This window comes from Lissotriton helveticus, chromosome 2_1 (genome assembly GCF_964261635.1).
Source record: "Lissotriton helveticus chromosome 2_1, aLisHel1.1, whole genome shotgun sequence".
NCBI classification, from domain to species: domain Eukaryota; kingdom Metazoa; phylum Chordata; class Amphibia; order Caudata; family Salamandridae; genus Lissotriton; species Lissotriton helveticus.
Genome location: NC_136059.1, coordinates 2,118,817,732 through 2,118,842,726, shown reverse-complemented (window position 1 = coordinate 2,118,842,726; position 24,995 = coordinate 2,118,817,732).

Here is a 24,995-nt window from a genome sequence, read left to right as displayed (position 1 = left end):
GATGTAATACTCCCATCTTTTTCTGTGCTTATCCCTGACGAAGTCAGAAAAGCCTATGCAGGAGAATGGTCTCTAGCACTAGCCCTAGCTTTATGTCTCAATCATGTTGACAGACAGACGTCTGCAGGAATCAAGGAGCTGGATTCAACAAGTTAAGGGATCTCGTTCAAGAAAGGATTGTGGTAAAGACTAAGGGCCATATGTATCATCATACCGTTTAGCGATTCCTAAATAGCGATTTTTAAGGAATCGCTATTTAGGATTCGCAAAACGGTATGTATGTACAAAATCGCTTTTTTATAGCGATTCCTTACCATTCCTAATTTGCGATTAGCAGGAGGCCCATAGGAATGAAGGGGCAATTTGCGATTAGCAATTTGCTAATCGCAAATTAGGAATTTTTTCAAGGGTGCAGGGGTGTCTCAAGAACACCCTGCTGCACCCCTGAAAATGACATTTGGGGGCATATGGCGCACATACATGTATGAGCGTCATATGGCACCTTTGAAATTTAAATAAATTGCATTTTTAAAAGTATTCGCAACTTACCCCCAACTAGAAGTTGGTGGTAATCTGCGAATCCTTATTGGCATTTTTGCATTAATATTTGTTTGATACATTGCATTTAAGGAATCGCAAATTTTGCGATTCCTTAAGTGCAATCGCAAAATAAGGAATAGCAAAATGTGTGATTCCTTATTTTGCATCAAACATGTTACATACATACCATTTTGCTAATTAGCATTCGCTAATTTCGGCCTTTGCGAATGCTAATTAGCTTGATACATATGGCCCTAAGTTTGGTCCATCATGCAGCGCACTGGTGTCAGTCCTTGGCATTCACACGCTTTGTCCCTGGACCATATCTGTATCTATATAATTCAGATATTGGCTTAGAGTGATATGCCAACACAAATGCCAAATCATTGCACCAATTGAAACATGTCAAAGGCCAGTTTATTCACAGTTCATATCATTATACATCAGGCAACTATGCCTTTAGCCACTCCACACAGAACGATGAGACAGCAACAGTAGTTGAAAATGGCAGTCACAGCTATTCCACTGACTACTTACAAATGTTCTCACATAGGATGTAGCCTCTATTACCTTTAGGCCCTAGTAACACACACGCTTGGTCTTTGGGCCATATTCATATTTATTTAAGATATTGGTATAGAACCACATGCCAACACAAATGCCTAAACAGTGCTCCAATCTACTCAGCACATTATGTAGGGCCACAAAACGCCCTCTTTCACAATCCAAGATGGCAGCCACTTTTACATAGACGCACGCAAATGCATGCATGCCAGGGGTCCATCACAATTGGCACCAATATGCTTGCACAGCGCTTGTGGCACTTCCCATTGGTCCTGTAGACAAAGAATTAAAGGGGACTCTGGGGGAATTTTAATGACCCACAAGAATTGCGTCCCCAATTATTTACTCATTATCAACAAAGAAATCCTTGGGTCTAAAAGTAACTAAACAAGCATGCAAAGTGACGCGCAAAATCACACAGGAGAAGCAGGGGGATGATCCCTTTCAGGACGAAATCCTTCATCCACAATAGGTGGCATGCTTCATCATTTGGGTTTCTCCTTTTGGTGAGAATACTGAGTCCCACCAAGGGCTACAACTCCCTCTCTCAGAGGAAGGAGCTCAGGGATGTTTTTGTATTCCTACTCTGCAGAGGATATACTAAATCCAAAAGATGAGAGGCAAAGGTCAGTCGAGTGAGACCGCAGCGCAACTAAGAATAATCTTTGAAGGGAGTGATATTAAAACTTTTCCAACGGGAGCAAAGAAGTTGCTTTTTATAGCTTGTTCTCGCTGTGAGGATTAAAAAACAGTGCACCTGCAGTATGGATTTAAAACTGCACTTGTGAGACGAAGAGATCTACATGTTTCAGCCAGGGTGACATATAGGATGTCAAGGCTTTATTCGGGACCTAGGAGGGTGCTGCTGCTAGAGAACAGTGAAGTAGAGCAAAAGATACAAATGAAATTGCTCAAGTTTCAAACCAGTAATCCTGCTATTTTCAGGTCCAGATTTTACTGGTCGTGCCTAATGAAAAGGAGAAACAAAGCACAATGGGAAAACATAAATGCAGTCACTTTGACCATGCTTGCAAACAATTTATACGAATAGCGTGTGATAATCTTTTCTGCACACAAATGGGGGGCAACTTGCATATATAATAGTTATTCAAATGTCTTACCCGTAGTGCACGGATAAGTAGCCTCATCTCAAGAGGAGAAACCCAAATGATGAAGCATGCCAACTATGGTCCTGAAAGGGATCAGCCCACAGGTTCTCCTGTGTGACTTTGAGTGTCAATTTGCAAGCTTGTTTTGTTACTTTTAGACCCATGGATTTCTTTGTTGGTATTGACTTCTCATTGGTCTCCATTTAACCTTTGTTTTAACTCCACACTCCAGTCTTGAATCTATAATGGTAAAACCAGCTCTAATTTAAATGATTACTGGTACTTCATATATGCTTGCTCCCCTCTTCTCACTACCGATCCAGGAGAGAAGAGGAGGGTAGGTATCTAGGGCTCTCAGCGCTGCTCCACGTGAGTACAAATATGACTTTGAGCCTTACTTTGACATCCCTTCCCTCTTTGATTTACTATATCCGTATTTTCATTATTGTTACTTTTTAACAGTTTAGCAGCTTTGCTTCTGACCTAAGGGGAGCTACTGAATGATCCAAAGGGTAAGATCCTTGCTCTCACAAGAGAGCACACCATTCATTCTATGCTATATGTCTTAAACAAGATTGTCTCCTGTTTTTCCATGAGTGTCCACTTGCCTGGCCTGTTTTGTGTGTTTGTGTGTACTCTTTTCACGTCACAGCGCCTTGTCCGTGCCAATATTAGCATGAGCATGTCTACCAGCAGGAGACATTTAAAGCATTGTGCGAAACTTGAGAAGCACCTTATCATGTATGATAACAACTGGTTTGTCTAATGTTTTTTTATATTTCTTGTTTTAGGTTAGACAATCATTTTATTAAGTGATTTACATATAGGGGAGTACCTAACACGATAAATCACTTCCTAGGTGTGGGGTAGGGATCTTTTCTAGGTCCTGGGGAAGTGCAAAGGGTCCGGCTGGACCATTAGGCATGAAACATGTCGACCTGACGACACCCACTCATTTCAGCTATTTGGGTCCATTAAGATTTTACAATAGCCTTCCTTCATCACTTTTAACCCTGCCAAGGGAACCACCACATTAAACCTTAATTTGGTATACCTTAAACAGTTTTAGTTTCACTTTACCTTACTTCATTCACACTCAGTCCACCCCACCTGTTCTGCGCCCTTACACATGCATAATTCATTATGACTTTAAAAAAAAGATCTCTGTTAAAGGGACTGTGTGTGGGGCCCGTAGGGCATTGCAGCACTGGAACTACAAGTAAAACACAATATGATAAAGCATGACATCCTTTTGGATGTGTGAGGGTGCCAAGAAATAATCTTAAGGATCACCTTGTGTTTGTCAATCTTTTGTTCTTCTTCTTTTTTTTCTGGTATAGGAACAGTACTTACATACCTTAGTGTCATGGTGGCTTCATGTTGCACATATTCTTGTTCAATGTTTTAATAATTCTCAACTCAAATGTATCATATCTTGGAAAACTCAAATGACTCTCCTTTTCAGTAAACTTGCTCCTTTAACAAAGCCACAAACATGTATGCAATGTATTTATTTGTGTGTTTTATAAAGCGCAATCCCAATGTCATTGTCATATAATGTGCAGCTTTTGTACCATCACCTCTCACAAAGTTCTTAACTCCTTTAGGACACTGCATGATTTTGGCAAAGTTCAACAACAAATGGTTTAGAAATGCAATTCAAAATTCAGTGCTTTGATTCTATTCCATAAAACTCAATTCTTCTCTCTCCATTTGAGTCAGTTTTAATTCTTGAAGACTCATTCACCAATCTCGATGCCATACTCAAACAACAACTGACCTATCACAGCGCAGCACCCTGTTTCATCATCAACCAATCACAGCATTGCAGTAGACAAACCAACCAATCTCATTGCGGCACACTGTGATATATATTCTTACTCATTGCAGCGGTTCTCCCATCATTACAATTTCTCTTATAGACACAATTCTACAATCTTAAACAAACGTAAATATTAAATCATTGTCTGCTTTACTACAGAAAATAAAAAGGTAACTCAACAATCAGAATATTAGGCTTTTTACACCTTCTGGCTTTCACACACTAAAGATTTTTGAACACACAAATGAAATCTCGACCAGCAGGAAATCACTCTAATCAATGTAGCTTCACCCTTTGCACAATTAGGTTCTGCCAACATCAACCAATATTAGTATAATCACAACAGATTATTATACTCCCTACCTCAAATGTGTAGTCAAGGATACCTCACGATCTACACCACAAAATCTTAGCTGGCAAAAAAACCATATAAGTTTCTTCTATACTTATCTCAGTATCCCAGGATTTTAGGCTATGCCAAGCTTAAAAACCTATTCAACTCCTTCATAATAGACACATAAACATCACCAAGTCATTCAACAAGTGTACTGCAATTCTAATTAATAGAGACAACAATAAACACAATTGAGAATGCATAACCCTATTAATCTTTATTCCTCCAATACAGCAAGCTTATAAAAGAAATTGCACCTCGTCAGCCTTCAAGTTCTGGGCATTACTCTAATTTGGGCAAGTATTTATAGCTCCTCTTCTCAGAATATAACTGCTCGTCTGCCACTAATTTTTTTGGAATGGGAAATAGTTTAAATAAAATCCAGTTTGCCATCCCAATCAGGGTTGATCGCCACTGTAATTTTCAGACCAATAGGTCAATAGCCCTTGATCGTTGTATTTGAGAAGATCAGGAGCAAATAATTGTATAAAAAATAATTACAATTTCTATCTTAAGTCTAGTCAATAATGGGAGCTAATTAAAGTTTTAAGGGGCATATGTATCAAGCCTTTTTCCTGTTCTCAAATTGGCTGATTCTGTCTCAGAATCAGCCTGTTTGCCAATGGGATAAAGCCTTTTGGGATGTATCATCCCAAAAGGCCTTTGCATATTAGGGAATCGCAAATTGCGATTCCCTCTTTTGCTAATGCATTTAAGGAATCACAAATTGCGATTCCTTAAATGCAATTCTGAAAGCACCCAAGTTGTACGAATTTGCCTTAAGAAATCGCAAATTGCCAACAACTTCAAGTTGGTGGTAGTCACGATTTCCTAGAAAAATGCACTTTTTCACATTTTTCAAAGTGCCATGTGGCGCACATATGTGCCCTTAGGGCATGTATGTGTGCCACATGTGCACACATGCATATTTCAGGGGTGTGACAGGGTGTCCTTTTGACACCCTTGAAATTGTATTAGCAATTTGCAAGTACCTAATGGATACTCGCAAATTGCGAATGTCTTTCTATTCATTCCTATGGGCCTTTAGGTCCATAAGAAGGAATGGAAAGGTATTCCTTAATTGCAAATCACAATTTGCAATTCGCAATCAAGGAATACGTAGGAATCGCAATTAATATTGCGACCCCTACATACATTTAATTTTGCGAGTCCTTAACAGAAACTCGCTAAAAATCGCTATTAAGGACTCGCAAAACATTTTTTTAATACATATGCCCCGGATGGTTTTATTATTCAGAGTTTAGAAAATCATCTTTATTCAAAGTCATAAGTTTCTTTCATATTACTTTTATTAATCAATCGTTTACAGAAATTGATAAAAAAAATCAATGGATAATTTAAATTATTAAATAATACATTATGAGTGTTCCATAAATAGACCCCCCAGCTTTTCACAACTTTACAAATCGCAATATTACCACAAAATCAGTTGATGTGTCAGATGCCTGCATTTTCATGATCTGAGCCTGAGAAATGTAAAGAAAATGTCATCTTCCATGTTGTTTTAGACACAGGCTGTCTGTTGGCGCTGCATATTGTCTGTCTTAACGTGAAGACAGCAGAGCAGAGCCTCTTGCTGCCAGTCTTCCCGGAGATGTCTCTCTAAGGAATGCCGGTCCACCAACACACACTCCTCCTCCTTCTCACTGCTTCTGAATTTGCCTCGGGAGTGGGGAGAGTCTCTGTATATTGTTAGGTCTCGCTCTCGAGACCTATTGTCGTCGAGATGCCTCTCAAGGGAGACAGACCGGGGCACGCGTGACGATTCTGGTCTGTGGACGTGCACGTCCAGTCCGGCGCCGTGCACATCTGTTGCTCCAAATTTACACTCACGGAAGCACACACACACACGTGCGCGCGTGCACACACACACACACTCACACGCAGGCTCACACACACACACCCCTCCTCCCTCTTACCTCACCGGGCTCTTGTTTTCTTGTTTCAATTAGGGCCTTTGACAACTGTGCTACCCCACTGCTTTAATTGAAATTTACATCAAACTAGTGCTCTCAATTAGCGGCCCAGAAAAGTACTGCTTGACAGAACTGTGCATGAGAGTGCATGGCCGCTAGAGTGCGCTGCAGGATTTACTCTACTATCCACCACGAAATAGTTTTTATTATTCAGGTTCGAATTAAAAGATGGAAAATCAACAGAATGCAGATGTAATTATTTTCTGCTAGTGCTCAGAACTCGAGTGTGTCTTCCCGATTGGCTTGCCTATAACGGTTGTGGATACGGACATCTCCCTATGATATGTATTTTTTTTAATCTCATATTGTAATGTTTACCTTAGTTTGGAGAGCGTCGACAGCACAGATCAGCGTATAACCTCCAAGTCGTAACAGGTGAGAATACGCGCATAATATAGTGAAATCTGTAATCTAATTGCCATCGGGCTGGGTAAAAAAATCTCCTAAGCCCAAAGCACAATGGGTCCAAAAAAGGCCAAAATCCCACACCCTTTCCGGCTCCCAGAGCAGACTCACGAGGCCTTCTTACCTGCAGAGACTTCATGTTGGGATTGTCCAATATGGCGGCCAACTGGCCAAGGAACCTGGTGATGTTCACCTTACGAGAACATTTCGGGCTTTTGTTTTCTTCTGTTGTTGTCCTGGTTCCATAAAATAAAGACATCTGGAAGGAGCGTCAAGTGTATATCTTTAGTTGGTGTGCCCCTTGGAGCAAACTGGACTAGTAAACAGTTCAGGAGATGGGCAGCGTGATGCGGACACGCTCTCACGTGGCTGGCTTTCCAGTCCGAAGGCAGTTCGTCTTCAAGATCGAGTTCCACCCAGAAGCGCTAGAACATCCAAAGGTTCTCGGATAAAGGAAGCAGACACCTTTTTAGGTCTCGCTCTCGAGACCTATTGTCGCGTGGCGATTTTGGTCTGTGGACGCGCACGTCCAGCCGGGCGCCGTGCACATCTGTTGCTCCACATTCACACTCACAGAAGCACACACACACGCGCACGCGCGCGCACACACACACACACACACACACACACGCAGGCACACACACACACACCCCTCCTCCATCTTACCTCACCGGGCTCTTGTTTTCTTGTTTCAATTAGGGCCTTTGACAACTGTGCTACCCCACTGCTTTAATTGAAATTTACATCAAACTAGTGCTCTCAATTAGCGCCCCAGAAAAGTACTGCTCAACAGAACTGTGCGTGAGAGTGCATGGCCGCTGGAGTGCGCTGCAGGATTTACTCTACTATCCACCACGAAATAGTTTTCATTATTCAGGTTCGAATTAAAAGATGGAAAATCAACAGAATGCATATGTAATTATTTTCTGCTAGTGCTCAGAACTCGAGTGTGGCTTCCCGATTGGCTTGCCTATAACGGCTGTGGATACAGGCATCTCCCTATGATATGTATTTTTTTTAATCTCATATTGTAATGTTTACCTTAGTTTGGAGAGCGTCGACAGCACAGATCAGCGTATAACCTCCAAGTGGTAACAGGTGAGAATACGCGCATAATATAGTGAAATCTGTAAATTAATTGCCATCGGGCTGGGTAAAAGAATCTCCTAAGCCCAAAGCACAATGGGTCCAAAAAAGGCCAAAATCCCACACCCTTTCCGGCTCCCAGAGCAGACCCATGAGGCCTTCTTACCTGCAGAGACTTCATGTTGGGATTGTCCAATATGGCGGCCAACTGGCCAAGGAACCTGGTGATGTTCACCTTACGAGAACATTTCGGGCTTTCTTTTCTTCTGTTGTTGTCCTGGTTCCATAAAATAAAGACATCTGGAAGGAGCGTCAAGTGTATATCTTTAGTTGGTGTGCCCCTTGGAGCAAACTGGACTGGTAAACAGTTCAGGAGATGGGCAGCGTGATGCGGACACGCTCTCACGTGGCTGGGTTTCCAGTCCGAAGGCAGTTCGTCTTCAAGATCGAGTTCCACCCAGAAGCGCTAGAACATCCAAAGGTTCTCGGATAAAGGAAGCAGACGCCTTTTTAGGTCTCGCTCTCGAGACCTATTGTCGTCGAGATGCCTCTCAAGGGAGACAGACCGGGGCACGTGCGGCGATTCTGGTCTATGGACGCGCACGTCCAGCCCGGCGCCGTGCACATCTGTTGCTCCACATTCACCCTCACGGAAGCAAACACACACACACGTGCGCGTGCGCGCACACACACACACACCCAGGCACACACACACACACACCCCTCTTCCCTCTTACCTCACCGGGCTCTTGTTAGGTCTGGCACATTGACGAAGCAGTGTCTTGTTCGTATTAATATCACTACATTAATCCGTTCAGAATATCCTGACACCCAGAATGTTTTGCTCTTCAAATATCTGGATATATTTTCTAGGCCACGGAACTACTTATTTGGACGTTGCTACTTACGGGACAAAGTTAATACCGTGCACAGTGGTTTAAGACTCTAACACTTAGACCATTCCCTCATCAACACATGGAGAGAAAGCCAATGCGGTCCCCGCTTCCCAAATCGCGAGCAGGTCTCGAGTGTGGCCGAAAAACTTGATGCCTTACCTACTACAGAAACATACAAAAAGAAAAAGAAAAACGTATTGACATACAGATTTAAACCCACACATTGGGTTATACAGAAGGGAGTTCTTGGCGTGGCATGCAGTCTTTCAGCACCCCTTTTCTCGGCATACTACTCTCTAAAGCGGCTAACTCCAAACAAATCTTCTGAGCAGTACAGAGGTAAAGTTAGGGAGATGTATAAGTCGAAGTCACATTTTTAACCAACAACTCTGGCCTGGGTTATTTCGTTTGACAAGGCTGTTCCTGTAACAACGAGTTAAACATGAGAGGTTTTCTTTCGAGATGCACCATATTAAATCGCTCGCTCTTCCTTGTACCTTCCACGGGGCTGCAATTGCTGCGGTAGTCTAGCTAAAATGACCAGAACACTCCATGTCACCCACAAATTAAGCTTCGAGCTGCGGGGTACCAATTTGACATGAACTACAAGCATAAGTGTTTGTACAACTGGCTTAAAGTATAGATTCAAGACTAAAAAAAATCACAGTTCACATGCGCCAGTAACGAAAACCCAAATCAGCAACGTAACGAGCGAGGGTTCTCACCTGCAGGCTTTCCTTTAGTTGTGGTATAAGCAGCCTGTACTTTTGCACAGGGTCGAAATCTTGAAGCTGCTGCGGGTGCTGAACAGGGCCCATGGAACCAGAGAAGACGTGATGTTGTGCCCCCGGGGGTGCAAGACCCTCACTGGGATCTGGTGCTACGTTCATCATCTGAGCATTCATCTGCATCATCTGCTGCGACGCCATCTCCGACTCCTCGCCGTATCGTGTCGCAACAAAGCAGCGTGCATTTCGATTGGCCGCGCGCCCTTAATAATACGTCATCAAACGGCGCTCTGACTGAGCATCGCTCTGTCTGAAGACTTTCAGAGGAAGAGCTGCACCTATTTGCAACAGCAATGCGAATGAGTATGTTAATGTAATGAATCATTGTAAGTTATTATTTTAGTAACTAAGCACACCACCTATTGAAAAATAAATTGATCTAAAACTCACAATAACATTCCAAATTAAACTTGTACGTAGTTATTAACAAACTAGGTGTCAAGTTTCCGCCTCTTATGTTTGACATTTTCAGGTTTTCAGTATGGTTATGTGTGAAGTTTTAGTGCGACTGAATGTGTTAATGTAATAAATCATTGTAAGTTATTGTCTTTATAAATAAGCATACCAGCTATTAAAAATAAATTGATCTAAAACTCGCAGTAACATTCAAAATTACCCTTCTCTGTAGTTATTAACAACCCAGGTGTCAAGTTCCCGGCTGCTTATGTTTGACATTTTGAGGTTTTCTGTATGGTTATGTGTGATGTTTTATCAGTGCTCAAAGTGCATTAAAAACGCTTTATCCCCGGGGGGTGCACTGCAGGCAGTACTCTCCGGGGACCTGTGAACCTGCTCTGGCAGCCATGGGCTGGGTCAGCTCACACCCTCAGAGACATAGACAAGGGACTAGCTGTGAAGGCTGAAGCTGCTGACACTGAAAAGAAATAAAAGTTGGACAAGCGTGAAGGGCGGCAGAGACAGACCAGTGCACAAGCAGAATCTGCTCTGTGAATGCGCTTCCACGAGCCGATTCTGGAATGGGAACACGCTTCCCAAGGACAGCTTTTGCGCGTTCAATTGCATTTGAGTGGTTCCTGCTGGGCGTTAATTATAGGTGAGTGCTCCTGTCCGGACAACTGTTGAGCAGGCGTCTTACATTTGTTTACTTACTATTCGAGCACTTAGAGACCAGTGGTGATTTGCGCTATACAAAAACATGTTAACATAACATAACATAACATAACATATTGCAACCTCTCCGGGAGACGTGCTTGGGGGCCTGGCGGCATGCTGTGATAATTACTGTGATCATTACTTTCTTTGTTGTGATCGTGAGCAGGCCGGGAGCAGGCGTCTTACTGGCGCCACGCGTTCATTAGGAATTAAAGTTGCACAGCAGGCGATAATTAGGGCGGCATGTTTTAGGACTTTTTTTGCACTTAGTTTTGTTTACTCAGTATTTCAAATATTACTAATGCTCTATGTAAACGTGCTGCTAACAATTTCAAACACGGGGATTCTAAGACATACATTGGAGCCACTCCCTACTTGAAGACGCATACTGCGGTAAGTTCTGTGAACTGTTTAGTTTGTTCTTTACTGTATTATATTTACTATGATATTTACTGTATTGTACTATAACTGTTTAGTTTGTTATTTACTGTATATTATTTACTTTGATATTTACGCTATATAATTACGCTGTAGTGTTTGAGCACTGTGACCTGAGGCAGCCTGTCCTCTCTGTGACAGCTGTGTGCCGGCTCAGTTGTTCCCTGCTGCAGACTCACTTGCCAGTGGCTGGCACAGATAGTTAACAAACAGTTAATTGATCTGTCTGATGAGCGCTGGCTGAGAGTGCGACAAATGTTGCAATCTGCCCTGGCCGTATTTAATTTCCAGTCCCGCCCGCGGCACTGGTATTAATCATTGACAGACAGTCAATGCCCAATTAGACGCCATGGACCCCGGCGGGGCCTGCCCTTAGCTAAACAGAGGTGGCTACTGGCTGTGCCACTGCACCGTAGGTCTCATACACAGCGGGGGACTCGATGCTGAGAGAGACAGTGAGTTCAGTGCTGCTTCTGCCTGCGCATAAATTAATAAATACCCCCAGCCGAGACGTGGTTGGAGCCGTGCCACAAAATAAGCTTAGAAGAATGTGACAGCAGACAGATAGCTGGGTCAGTGCAAGTAACCTATAGGGATATCTCTTTCCACACCTAAGATTTCAAGGTTTGCTCTTCTTACTCAGTAAAGTTGCCCTGGAGACCATACCTAGGGTCTGTAGTCTGCAACTGGGGTGTACTTCTTCACATGCTCTTTTACTTCAATAAACCATCAATTTGGTTTCTTAGGTCTCGCTCTCGAGACCTATTGTCGTCGAGATGCCTCTCAAGAGGGACAGACGGGGGTACGCGCGGTGATTCTGGTTTGTGGACGCGCACGTAAGACGCGCCTGCCACAAAGCGTGCACAGCTGGCTCGAGTCAACAGTGTGAACGCGCGAAATTGCAGTGCAGTATGAAACTAAACAGGCCTTCGCGTTTAGAGCTTCATGGCCTACCTGGTGCTGTGTTGTGTAACACGCCCCAGCCACACATCATGTGTCAGGCTGTGTGGACAGTCTAGTCACATTACATAATCACACCGCCCAGACCACCACCAAACCCATCCTTCACTCTCCCTTACAGCTAAGCACGTTTATATTGACAACAATAAACTATAACACCCGTCTGATTGCCCCATCCTCACCCTTTAACTGGCTGGTACTGAAAAAATGACTGTACATACAAATTAGACATTTTTAGATGATTGTATTTTTCTCTCCTTTTTAAGTTACTATGCATTATATATACTCGTCGCCTAACCCATGAGATATACAAATGCTTTTCTGTGTAAAGCACTTAAACATGCCTTGGGATGATGTCCACTCTATGCAAAACAATTGATTAAATACTGTTCTGTTATTCTGTGCATGACACCTGTCATACGTGTCTTGTGTCCCTATACACTTTTACACAATTACCGAATATTTACTCCAACCCCAGCAGCTTGATAATAGGCAGCCCTCCACCAAGGGTGCTTCTCACCGTCCACCCCTGCCCCCGTCCCCCCCCCCCAGCCATGGCCCTCCCCGGGCAGTGCTGCCCCTGCCCCAGGCGTGCACTCAACTGCGTAGGTCTGCGCCGCGCCATTGGCATGGGGCGCAGCCGCACCTGCTCCTGCACGCCGGCATTCTTCAGCTGCTCGCGGTCCCGCTGGTCCAGCTGGTGGTCGGAGGGCAGCGCCAGGGAAGAGGTGTCCATGTTGGGCTGCAGAGCCGACATGAGGAAGGTGCCGCCGAGCTGCGCAGCACCCACTGACCGGAGCACGGTGAAGCCTGCAGGCGCCGCCACGGGGCACGAGCCGCAGACCACGGCAATGTGCACGCCCACAATGCGTGTGCGTCTCTTCCACCCCTTCCCATTCAAGCAGCAAGCTGCCCATTGTATTTTTTTATTTATGCGTTTTAATATAGCGTGGACTGTACCCGAAGGTGTCAGAGCGTTTTACAAAAGGAACAGAACTGATATAAGAGAACAATACAAGTTAACAAATTGCAAAAGTTACATTACATGAGGCAAAAGTGACAATTGTGAGTGAACAAAGTACAAGTGGTAGCAAACGGTGCATTACAAGAGGAAAAAGTGACATGTGTGCAGGTTACAAAAGCGTACAAAGTACGAGTAGAGGTATAATACTGCAATAAATGGAGGACACTCAAACACAAGAACAAATGTTACATAGGCAATGGTGGCACTTGTGCAAGTATGGAGAGCAAACAAAAAGTAAGAGGTAGCAAACTGTGTGTGCCGGTACGAACAAAAAGGCACACCACTTCACCTGCATGGAAGTTTACACACAAAGTGCGCGAGCAGACTTTGGTCTGTGAACGCGCTTCCGACGAGCAGGTCTGTGAACGTGCTTCAAATGAACAGCTTTTGCGCGTTCATTCAATTTAATTGCTCCTCTCCGGAAGACCTGCTGCGTTAATTATAGGTCCTTTCTGGGAGAGGTGCTATTATTTAGCAGCGAGGGGCGCCTGTCGGCATGCTGTTTAATGACTTCCTTTTTATTGGAATGCAGCCTGTTTCTCTTGCTCTTTTTTAAGATAAATGGAATGCTTCGAAATAGTTCTTAAATCGTTCCTTTTCCTTTAAATGCCATCACAGAAGACTTTTCAGTTTCATCAACGCAAGGTTTTTTGAAAAGGACAATGCTTTCTTTTTCACAGAAATGTCTTTGTTCTCACTGCATTAGGTGTCTACTACGTAACGTCACATGGTGTAACCATATGCTTCCTAAAATGTAGCTCAAATTGCCTCCAACCAACTTCCTGTTCTGATGTGCGTTTTTTTCGCCCCTTGCTGCACTCGTCCGCTCGGGAAACTTCCTCCCTGCACCAACAAATAAACAGGACTGGCAAGCAACTACCTCAAAGGGTGCACCCACATCGGAACTTTTTATTTTAAAAAAAACGTTATTGAAAATATCTTCAATGGTCAAAACCATGGAAGAAGGACTCATGCGTGCACTAGTTTATCGCAATAATACACAAACATGAAGGTCCCTTGCAGTCTGCCAACTAGTGCTCAGCACTCACCGTGGATGTGCTGTCAGAACTTCACCTGCCGCCGACTGATTCGTCATCATTTTTTTTTTTTCCCTCTGGCTTGTTCCAGCACGTCAGCCATATAAGCCCCGCCTTCTTGCTTGCCGGCATCTCTTTTGATTTACTCAGTCGTCATCTCGATGCTTCTGGTGAGTCTATTTCCAACCTCGATTGCCCTTTGATTTGTGCACAGGCCTCAGTTAATTTTTCCTGCTAGGCCTCCATAGTGCTGTTGGTTTTGGCAATCTGCTATGTCCCCTGACTTCCCGGTATTTTGGCCAGCTGTTCTCGAGCTCCGCACTCCCACCTTAATTTGCCAGGGGTCACACCGCGTGATTACAAACACAACACGGCATTAGTACTTACATTCACACGGCCCATTGACTAAGTTTTGATTTTTTTGAACTGCTCTCTTCCCTGCTCTTTCTACTATGCTTAATTGTGTTCTGCGTACCAATTGGTATTGGTCTTGGCCTTGAAGGCTCATTATTCCTGTAACTCCACATGCATTCAGTGCTTTTCTCTTTTCACAACACACAGACCCAATGTTGCATGGTCGTGGTACACGCCGTACTTACGTGGGCTTATGATGTTTTGTACCTCATCACAAAATTAATGTCTCTTATTCACGGAAATCCACCTGTACATGGTTGTGCTTCACACAGTGTTTATACAGGATTCCTTTAAATGACCCTATTCACTAGCGTTTCCCTGGTATTTAGTCACCTTCAGGGGGTCTGACATTCAGGGCGCAGGGTTTTGATAACATTAATAATGCGTTTTCCAACTCAGTTACCGAAGCCTCCCCTTTGTTTTAAGGTTTCTGCCCATTCTGGTTATTTCTCCTCCCCCTCACAAGGGCCTGTGTGTTTGCTCAATCCTCCAAATAATACTCTGCACCCATCTGCTATTTTCGTGTGCCTCTGTTGCCTGCTTGTGATCTGGTTTTCGTGCGCCTCTGTTGCCTGTTTGTGATCGGGTTTTCGTGTGCCACTGTTGCCTGCTTGTGATCGGGTTTTCGTGTGCCTCTGTTGCCTGCTTGTGAACGGGTTTTCGTGCGCCTCTGTTGCCTGTTTGTGATCGGGTTTTCGTGTGCCACTGTTGCCTGCTTGTGATCGGGTTTTCGTGTGCCTCTGTTGCCTGCTTGTGATCGGATTTTCGTGCGCCTCTGTTGCCTGCTTGTGATTGGGTTTTAGTGCGCCTCTGTTGCCTGCTTGTGATCGGGTTTTCGTGTGCCTCTGTTGCCTGCTTGTGATCGGCTTTTCGTGTGCCTCTGTTGCCTGCTTGTGACCCACTTTTCGTGTGCCTCTGTTTCCTGCTTGTGACCTGCTTTTTGTGTGCCTCTGTTGCCTGCTTGTGACCCGCTTTTCGTATGCCTCTGTTGCCTTTATTGTGATCCGCTTTTGGTGTGCCTCTGTTGCCTGCTTGTGGTCCGCTTTTGGTGTGCCTCTGTTGCCTGCTTGTGATCCGCTTTTTGTGTGCCTCTGTTGCCTGCTTGTGGTCCGCTTTTGGTGTGCCTCCGTTGCCTGCTTGTGATCCGGTTTTGTGTGGCTCCAAATGCAATAGGTGTCGCATTTGCGAGAGATTAGGCTATTGGCATTGTAAATGACAATGCCATTTATTTATCTGTTTTCAAAGCCAACACATAAATAAAAATGTTGTCATTTACAATGCCAATAGCTCTAACTTTGGCAAAGGCGAGACCGTTGCATTGCAAATGCTTGTTTTAAAGAGTGTCCATAAAATCAGCACAGCTTTCCACTTGTAGTGTGCGGTGCTATTATTTGAGTAAACCTTTGGGTAATAAAACATTGCCTAATGAGAGGAGAGAATGAGGAAGCCACCCTTTCTATAATAGTCTTGGTTGTTTTTCGTCACTGCAAGGATTTCAGCGCTCTAACTACACAAAAATGAAGCTGTGATCTTGAGTGCTATGAGGCAAGGTCAGTGAGTGTGGGGGCATTGCAAAAAGTTTAAAAAGTTCAGTAACCCTACTGTTGGTTTTTCAATGTACTCTCCACGTGCCTTTAAAAAAAGAATGTGATGTGGTGTAATGTTAGTGGTTCTCACAGAAAGATTGCGCTACATTTAAACTGCAGAAAAAAATCACAAGGAAAAAACAAAGCATTCACATAAAAAAGAAACTACAAATACCCATTTAGTGACTGATGTGTACAAAATGATACCAGCAAACCCGTATAAATCACAACTTACTACTTAAATTGTGAGATCTTAGGCAAAGATTTTATTTTGGCAAAGCTCCTTATTCTTCAATAATGCTTAATAAAGTACTTTCAAATATGTGTGTTCAGAATACCAGTTGAACAAAACCTATTGTTGAACAGACCTATAGACTGTAATGTTCCTCTGTAATAATGTCGGCCATGTACATGACAACTGTCTTGCCTCTTAGTTCGTCACCTATTTCTTACTGCAGTGCTTCAGCGTGCCATATTAATGTCAAAACTTCCACATGTCAAAACACTTTTTTTAATTTTGAAGAGACCCTGACATATTTTAAGTAATATGATTTAAGTTGCAAACTTTTTCTGGACTTCTCTCATGAACAGGCTCTAAGATCTAAGACAGACCTGGTATGAACCCCAATGTACCCCAATATAGGCCTGGGTAGTTACACAACCTTTTACCTACATCTGTCCTACCATTGTTCTACATAACGAGTCTGGCACTGACCTTTTACCTAGTTAGGTGTTACATGACTGTCATGTAGTTTTCTCCGAAAACTAGCCTTATGTAGTATGCATGAGGATTCTAAGGGGTCCATTAGGATGTCGGGCGGATTGCCCCCGCCAGGCTGGCGGTGGCCACCGCCAGCCTGGCGGGGGCAATCCGCCCGCCATACGCATTCTAATTCCCCCCGCCATATTAGGATGGCGGGGGGGGGGACCGCGGCGGATGAAAACACCGTCCACCACTTTTCCGCCCCGGTCGCATTGCGGCCTGGGCGGTAATGGGACCATATGGTGGCGGTGTCTATCAGACACCGCCATCCATATTAGGATGTCTGTCTGCAGCTGCCCGTGGCGGCAATGCCGCCACGGAAAGGCATGCGGTAATTGCTTGTGGGGCCCGTTGCGGGCCCCCAAGGACTCGGGGGGTGGGGGGTGCACATGGGGGGTACCTATGGTATCCCCCAGCAGTTCCATGCACAGCATGGCAGGCACCGTGCGGTGCCTGCCATGCTGTGCATGGAAGTGCACAGCATGCCTTCCTGCCGTTGTGGTGGGCGGTGCTGAATGCACCGCCCGCCACAATGGAATGAATGCAGGATGCGCCCGCCACTGTGGCGGGCGCATCCTAATGCTGCCCACGGGACCCCCGCCCTTAGGGCGGGCGGTCCCCTTCTACGACAGGATGGTGGGCGGACAAAGTCCGCCCATCATCCTAATGGACCCCTAAGTATCACGGCAGGATGACCATCTTCTGCATAATAACACTGTATAAGTGTCACCTCTATCGTTATCCTTGCCCAACATGCCCACAGTACACTTCTAGGTAGTACTCCTGTGGGTACCTTTTGGCTATATAAGTACTACGTCTTTGTAGGGCAAACTAGAGGAGAAAGACTTCCGTGGTGACTCGCTGACGTGAGACGCTGAGGTCCCTGCACACAGACACTCCAGCACACAGTGGTCTGATATCCCTTGCGGGGTGTTGATCTCAAGAACAAGACGGGGTCCTTCGCTTTCCCACATCAGGTAATGGGGTTGGCTCTATCCTAAGGGTATTCTTGGCTATACACCTACATACATGCTAGGTGCATTTAGGTACATCTGGTTAGGGTTTGCATCGTAGGAGTATGTTTTATTACTGTTATGTATATACGCCTGCCCATATTCATTGTTTGAGCACTATGATAGAATTTTACCCTTTATTTACGTTAATGGTGCTAATAACGGTATACATCTGTTTATGTCTAATGGTTGCATCACACATATTTTATATTAGAATGATGCTGGTTCAATAAATACTTATTGGAAATGTCTCCACCGTTCATTCTGTGTATCTCTCTGAGATAAAGTGAGCACGAGTGACTGAGCGAAAAGTATTGTACTGTTTCCGCAATCCTGAGGGGTCAGGTGTGTCATGTTTGATAGTTGCCAGAAACTATTCACTCCCTGGTAAGACTGGTTCATAGTGGCACTGTGAGCTAGCTGGTCTACAGACTAACATATCCTTCGTGGGTTTTTTTTTTTTTCTTCAAATCGGAGGGGGACCCCACATCAATTTAGGCAGGTCGATGGGGAAAGTAACAATCAAACACTGAAAGGGGACCTGCCCGCAATAATTTTTGTCAATGGCCTAGGAGAGGTCCTTTGTATTATAAAAATTGTCCTGAACCCAAGCAACTCATATAACAAGTTAGATTTTATCAAAATATATTTTTTATTTTCATGAATTCATTATGTGTGAATGTTTTTTGTAAGAATGTGAAGGGTATGTTAGTATGAAGTCAGAACCACCATTTAATTGTTGTCAAGATGTTTATTTATTTGGATGTATAACTATTTATATCTATATACAATGATAATGAATTCATGAAAATAAAAAATATATTTTGATAAAATCTAACTTGTTATATGAGTTGCTTGGGTTCAGGACAATTTTTATAATACAAAGGACCTCTCCTAGGCAATTGACAAAAATTATTGCGGGCAGGTCCCCTTTCAGTATATCCTTCGTGGGTGTCTGGAATCAGTCTGGACACCAATCCCTTAGTATATGCTGTCTAAACGCGCAGATCCTACATAGATTTGTAGGAGCTACATGACAGACCTTTTGATAAACTCTCCCTGTTCTTTGTTATGTTATGTTAAAATGTTATGTTAAAATGGGACTTTTATAGCGCAACGGCTACTCCAAGGAGTGTCCCGGCGCTTTGAGCTCCAGACCAAGGAAAAGAGCTGAAAAACATAACACTAAAAGAGCAGGGGCCTATAAGAGGGGACAGATTATCCAGCGAACAGCCAGGTTTTTAAGTCTTTCCTGAAGGCAAGCAGGTTTGCGGTGTTTCGCAAGGACACCGGTAAAGAATTCCATAGCTGAGGAGCAAGGAATCTGAAGGACCGGCCGCCTAGCCGGGCCGTTTTGACGCGTGGCACCCGAGCTAGAGCCAAAGCTTCTGACCTGAGGGATCGTACAGGTCGATAGAAGTCCAGCCTCCTCTGAAGATATTTGGCACCATTGCCGTGCAAGGCCTTATGAGCGAGAGTCATGGCCTTGAACAGTATCCTCTTCCGCACCGGAAGCCAGTGAAGGGATACAAGGAGATTGGAGGCACTGGTGCGGCGGTGAAGGCCGAAAATTGCACGCGCAGCAGCGTTCTGGGTGACCTGCAAGCGCTGGAGGAGGTATTCAGGCAGGCCCAGATAAAGGACCTGCCTGGTAAGCTCACATACATATACATACATAGGGAAATGCCTCTTTTTGCAGACCTCCATGTCTGGGACTGCTTTTCAATAAAGAAGTTTTTTTTAAATGCAGCCTGTTTTCCTTAAAGGAAAATGGGATGCCTTTAAAAAAAATGAAACGTTTTTGTTTAATTTTTTAAGGGCAGGTAGTGGTCACTTAAAATATATTTTTGAAGCCTGTCACAAAGGGGAACGGGTCCCTAGGGACCTCTTCCCATTTGCAAATCCATTACCACTCTCTTGAAGAGGGCGGTAATTTGCTAGTGTTTTGCAACCGCAATTGCAGTCGCAAAACATTCTTACATACGATAGAGACTTGCTATTAGGAAGTGACGCCCTTGGCACGCCCCTTCCTAATGTGACTCACAATTCCTAATTAGCGAGTCGCATATGAATTGCAACTCACTATTTAGGAATTGTACATGGCCCTGTAACATGTTGCATATATATATATTTAAAACCTACTAGCGGTCGCAGTAGGTAGTTATAGAGAGGACCTAGTTTCCATAAGAAAAGCATTGTTTGCTTTGCTTAGAACCTTCACGTCATTGGACAAGTCTTCACAAACATTTCCAAGAAAATTGTCATGCTGTGTCTTGTTGGCTATGGAAAGTTTCAGGGTGATTTGTCAAGCACAGGCCAAAAAAAAGGAAGGGTTCTTCCCATGTAAATTCACTTAGAGATTTTTGACACAACTACAGCCTGAACTGCTGGACTGAATTACACCAAATTTGGCAGAAAGCTAGCCCTTGGTCCAAAAAGAGCTTTGTGTGATTTGGTGTAAATCCATCAAGTGGTTTTCGAGATATTAAAGGAAAAACATCTATATCCAGAGGCGTGGACACTACGTGAATCTAAAAGATCTCATGCTGAGATCTGATTAGCTGCTAACACTTCAACCAGGAAGTTTTGGCAATCATTTTGGGACTCAGACTCAGCTGAGTCCCAAACAAAAACGTTAATTAAAGAGAAGGGGACAGGGTAGGAATACCCTGAGTCTCCAGGCCTGGTTCTGGGGTACCCAAAGGACTTTGACTGGACCAAAAGCATTTTTTCTAAATTTCCACTGCACAAATCGTGGTGGATTCATGAATTTTCAGTGGAAAGAAAACAAGCAGGTCTCCCACACTTATTTCTATGTCAGCCAACACCCCCACCATACCCACCGTGGGCAAGTCCTGGGGGCATGCTTTTTGGGGGGATTTAAGTAAAGTTAGAGAGGGGTGGCTTTGTGGCGAATGGACACTTTGTTGCTGCTGGACAAACTACCAGAGGAGGAAACTTAGAAGGAAAACTTTATTATGCCTAGCTTGGTTTCATGATCGGAGATAACCTTCTGACAAACTATGTGCTGTGTGTTTTTCTACTATGTATTCTGTGAGCATTCAGAACAAACTGCTGTACAGGGGCACCATCACTCCTACTTGGGGGCCTAGGTGGTGGGTGGTCGTGGAGTGGTGAGCTGAACATTTTACAGGAGTAAAGTGAGTAGTTAATGATGCTCTCTGTACATGTGACCTTGAATCTGAGGTTTAACATGGAGAGGGTAGGAAAGGAATCGACACTCTATGTTGTGTTGTAGACTGCTGATGCTGAGGCGATTGAGTTCAGTCCAGCAGTGCAACGCACCTATAGGCATGCTACAAGTTTTTTGCTTCCCACAGACCGGGCACCGTGGTGTTGAGCACCCTGAATTCACATCCTTAACTCATCTTGGCTACTGACCGTTCACAGACACCCTCACCTGGTGAGGCTGCATCCAGCAGCTGCTGACATGCATTTGTCTACTATTGTGGTCTTATAGCACCGTGAGGTTCTGCGGTGTATAAGCGCTCCCTGCTACATTCAGAAACAGAACTACATCATTATATTTTGTATCTGATGGGGCAGGATTTTGCGAAAAATAAAACCTGCTCGAATTGACATCCCCGTAATATTTACTAACTGTGTGCAGTCGCAAATAAGGTATTAATCACATAAATACACGGGAAAACGCTTTGCACATGTGTGCACTAATGTGAACTAATGCATGAAGGAACTTCGCTGCATTTCGGATTTGCATCTTACTTTAAAAATAAAAAAAATAATGCCGCTTTTGCTTAAAGCTTTGCTAAAAAAATATTAACGTGGGATACTGCAAAGGTGGGTGGTAAACAGTGAAACGTGCATTTCATGTGATTAATAAATGCCTATGTTTTATTCGTCATAGTGAGCTGAATGGGCCTGCATTTCCTAAAGTTGACATAGTAGATGGGGGCTGGAAAAAAAGCATGAATAACCCAATAAATAGACAGAAAAGCTGAGCACTGCAGAAGAGTGTGAAAGGCCAAGGTTGATCAGCTATGAAAAACATTGTTTGTCTGCCAAGAGACGTGACAGGCCATGGGACCCAAAGTCAGTTTATATACTTCTTTTACGGACACAACAAAAAGGACTCATGTGAACAATGAAGTTTGTTACATGTATTATGAATAAATGAACGTGTATTGACAAGTCGTGGATCAAGTAATGAGGACGATGTAAAAACGAAGAAGACTGTGGAATTATGAATGTGATCATGGTGGTGTGATTGACCACCCTCCAAACCATCCAATGAGAGACCGAGTTCCGAAAACTGTTTAAACTATTGTGAGTTGGACATATAGGTTTTAGGGTATAACTGGGATGCCCTAGGGGTGGGATTTGTGTGTGGAGAGCGCATTAGAGAGAGTGAGGGGTGATTTGTTGCTCTCCGTCGGTTTGCAGAGAGGCCTAGCTGATACTGTCCTAGTCCCGTTCCTGTTTCCTGAAATCATTGTCCCGCGTGATCCCTGACTCTATCACGCGGGACCCCCCCCCTACCACCTTGGCCAGGAGGTAGTATTTCTATGAGATCTTTGGGTTAGTATAGACTCATGTTTTCCACATTTTGCATAATCCTTTCCAAATGTATTTTTGTCTCTGAAACTTCTGTCTCTTCACCTATCCCCTCCTTCATTTGCATTTCGTTCATTAGATGAGTATGACACTGTTTGCATTTTGCTAATGTTTTTCTCTCACTCTTGTGAATTTTCTTTGTTTGCCTTGTAACTTGTATGCAATGAGAATTCTTTCTCTCACATTTTCGATAAACTTTATTAATTTTACAGAGACTGTGATTATTTAGCTAACTAGATAGATAAATAGATAGATAGTACTAGTATTACCATCAACTTCTCCACTAATGGTCCATCGAACAGAGGAAAGAGAGTTACCATGCAGGTTCAGTTATGTAGTTAGGAATGTCAGATATAAAAAAAACCTGTAAAAGAAAACAACTGATCATGTCATTAAAACTTGACCTCTAGTGCATCAGGGATTTAATAAGTTGGGTGAATGTGTTTGGGCCATTTATATGTGATGTCATTGGGTATCGATCCCTGATAAGGTGTCACACTTGATCGTATAAACAGAGCTTGCTTCATGCGAGCCCAAACAGAGGCAGGAACATTCTAATTTTTAACTTGAGATATGACATTACATTGCTTATTCTTTTTTGTGAAAAAGTTCAGTTTTTTCTTTTCCCTTTCTTCCTGCGTGCCTTGACAGCCAGTGGAAAAGCTCCGTGGACTACAGTACGCTCTCCGTGTTTCCAGGCAGTGGGCTTGCCGTCCTTGGTTCGGTCAGGGCTTCATCCACTGGCTTCATCTGTGTATGGTTCGGTGGACTTACTGCTGGGCAATGCTCCTTACTATGTACCTACAGTTCAACGCTGCTTGCCGTAGATCTATGCTCCTATAAGCTACACACATGCTTTCAGGCGCGTTGAGACATTGTAGAAACACTGAAACACATTTTGGTATGAAGACCGAAATTAGCATGGGTATTTTAGGCCAGGCTGTACAAGCACCAGCTGGACTGAAGCATGTCCCCTCTGTTAACCCTTACTAATCCAGTCAAAGAAAGGGATGGGTGGAAGTGCTGAAGAGCTGGAACCTGATATTCTCTCAAGTCAGTAAGACTGTCCATACTTTTGTGTGCCTATGGTGAATTGATTTGCTATCTTTTACAACAATATCACTAGTGCCTAACCATCAACTGCTGGTGTTGCCAGGAGCCTCTATGTCCCCATTAAAATCAGTGTGAAACTCTGACTACATCTTCCAGTATGCATTGTAATAAATGAAAGCCCAGGGCTATAACAATGGTTTCACTTTGACAGCTATGTGGTACCAAATCTATTAAACGTACACTGGGGACATCTTTGTTAGGTATATTATTTTCACTGCTGGGATTTTTTTGAAGCCTACATGTTACAGGTTTCATGCCAGGCCCAGCAAACTCATACTTTCAGCGGTTGATAAAGTGAACGCAATTGTGTTAGATAATAGTTACAGTTGGTACTCATAGTACCTCAAAATACGGTTAAAGTGGTATGTAAAACATTTTCTTAATATTACTATTCTAAATCGTGCCAATTTTGATATCCTCCAAGGCACAAAAGTGTGAGGATCTAGAATTTATTGTGTGCAGATTATAAATAGATTTGTGGAAAATGAAGAACACAGGCAACACAAAAACACTGGCCAAAGTTAAGGTAACAGAATAATAATAAATAATAAGGTGCTAGATTAGCACAGAAATTTCAATTTAATAAGTTGTATAAAAGTGTGACGAAATAATTCATTGACATACTGATAAAAAACAATAAAAGATCTCTTTCAGTGTGTATATAATAGATGCATATTATTTGTTTATATAATTAAATGATACAGTAGGGAGATGGTTTCCGTCTACGCGTTTCGACACGTTGAACGTGTCTTCTTCAGGCCCCCACCATCTTGTTACTGAAAATAGATAAACAATGTATTTTAAAATTATGTCTCTGTGCTAGGAAGTGCACAAATGTTAATATATTTTATTTAGACAGTAAAACCAGTGATTTGATAAAGTGACATGATATACCGCATTACATCAGTTCATTCTATTTACTTTGCTATAGAGAGGCTATTAACAAGACACGATCCAGTTAGCAAGACATGATCCAGTTATAGCAAACATTTGTCATTTCATTACATGAAAACATAATTGGGAACAGGAGAATCACAGAGGTTGAAAACATGTGGTTCTCCTGTTTTTTTTTCTTTTTTATGGATACAAATAGATAAAGAAGTCCTGTGCTTATTCCTCAACCAGACTAAGTCTGACTAACCTTATACAAATTTATCCGAAGATATAATACATGGTAAGCACTGACATCTCATACCCTAACTGACTAAATAATATTCCTAACAATAATGGTATCTCCCGTATTTAATCATCTACCCTCTGTATTTCCCCTCAGTTCTCTCAGGGTAGTTAATCTAAGTACAGCCAAATAGGTAAAAAAGAACTCCTGATCACCCCAGTAG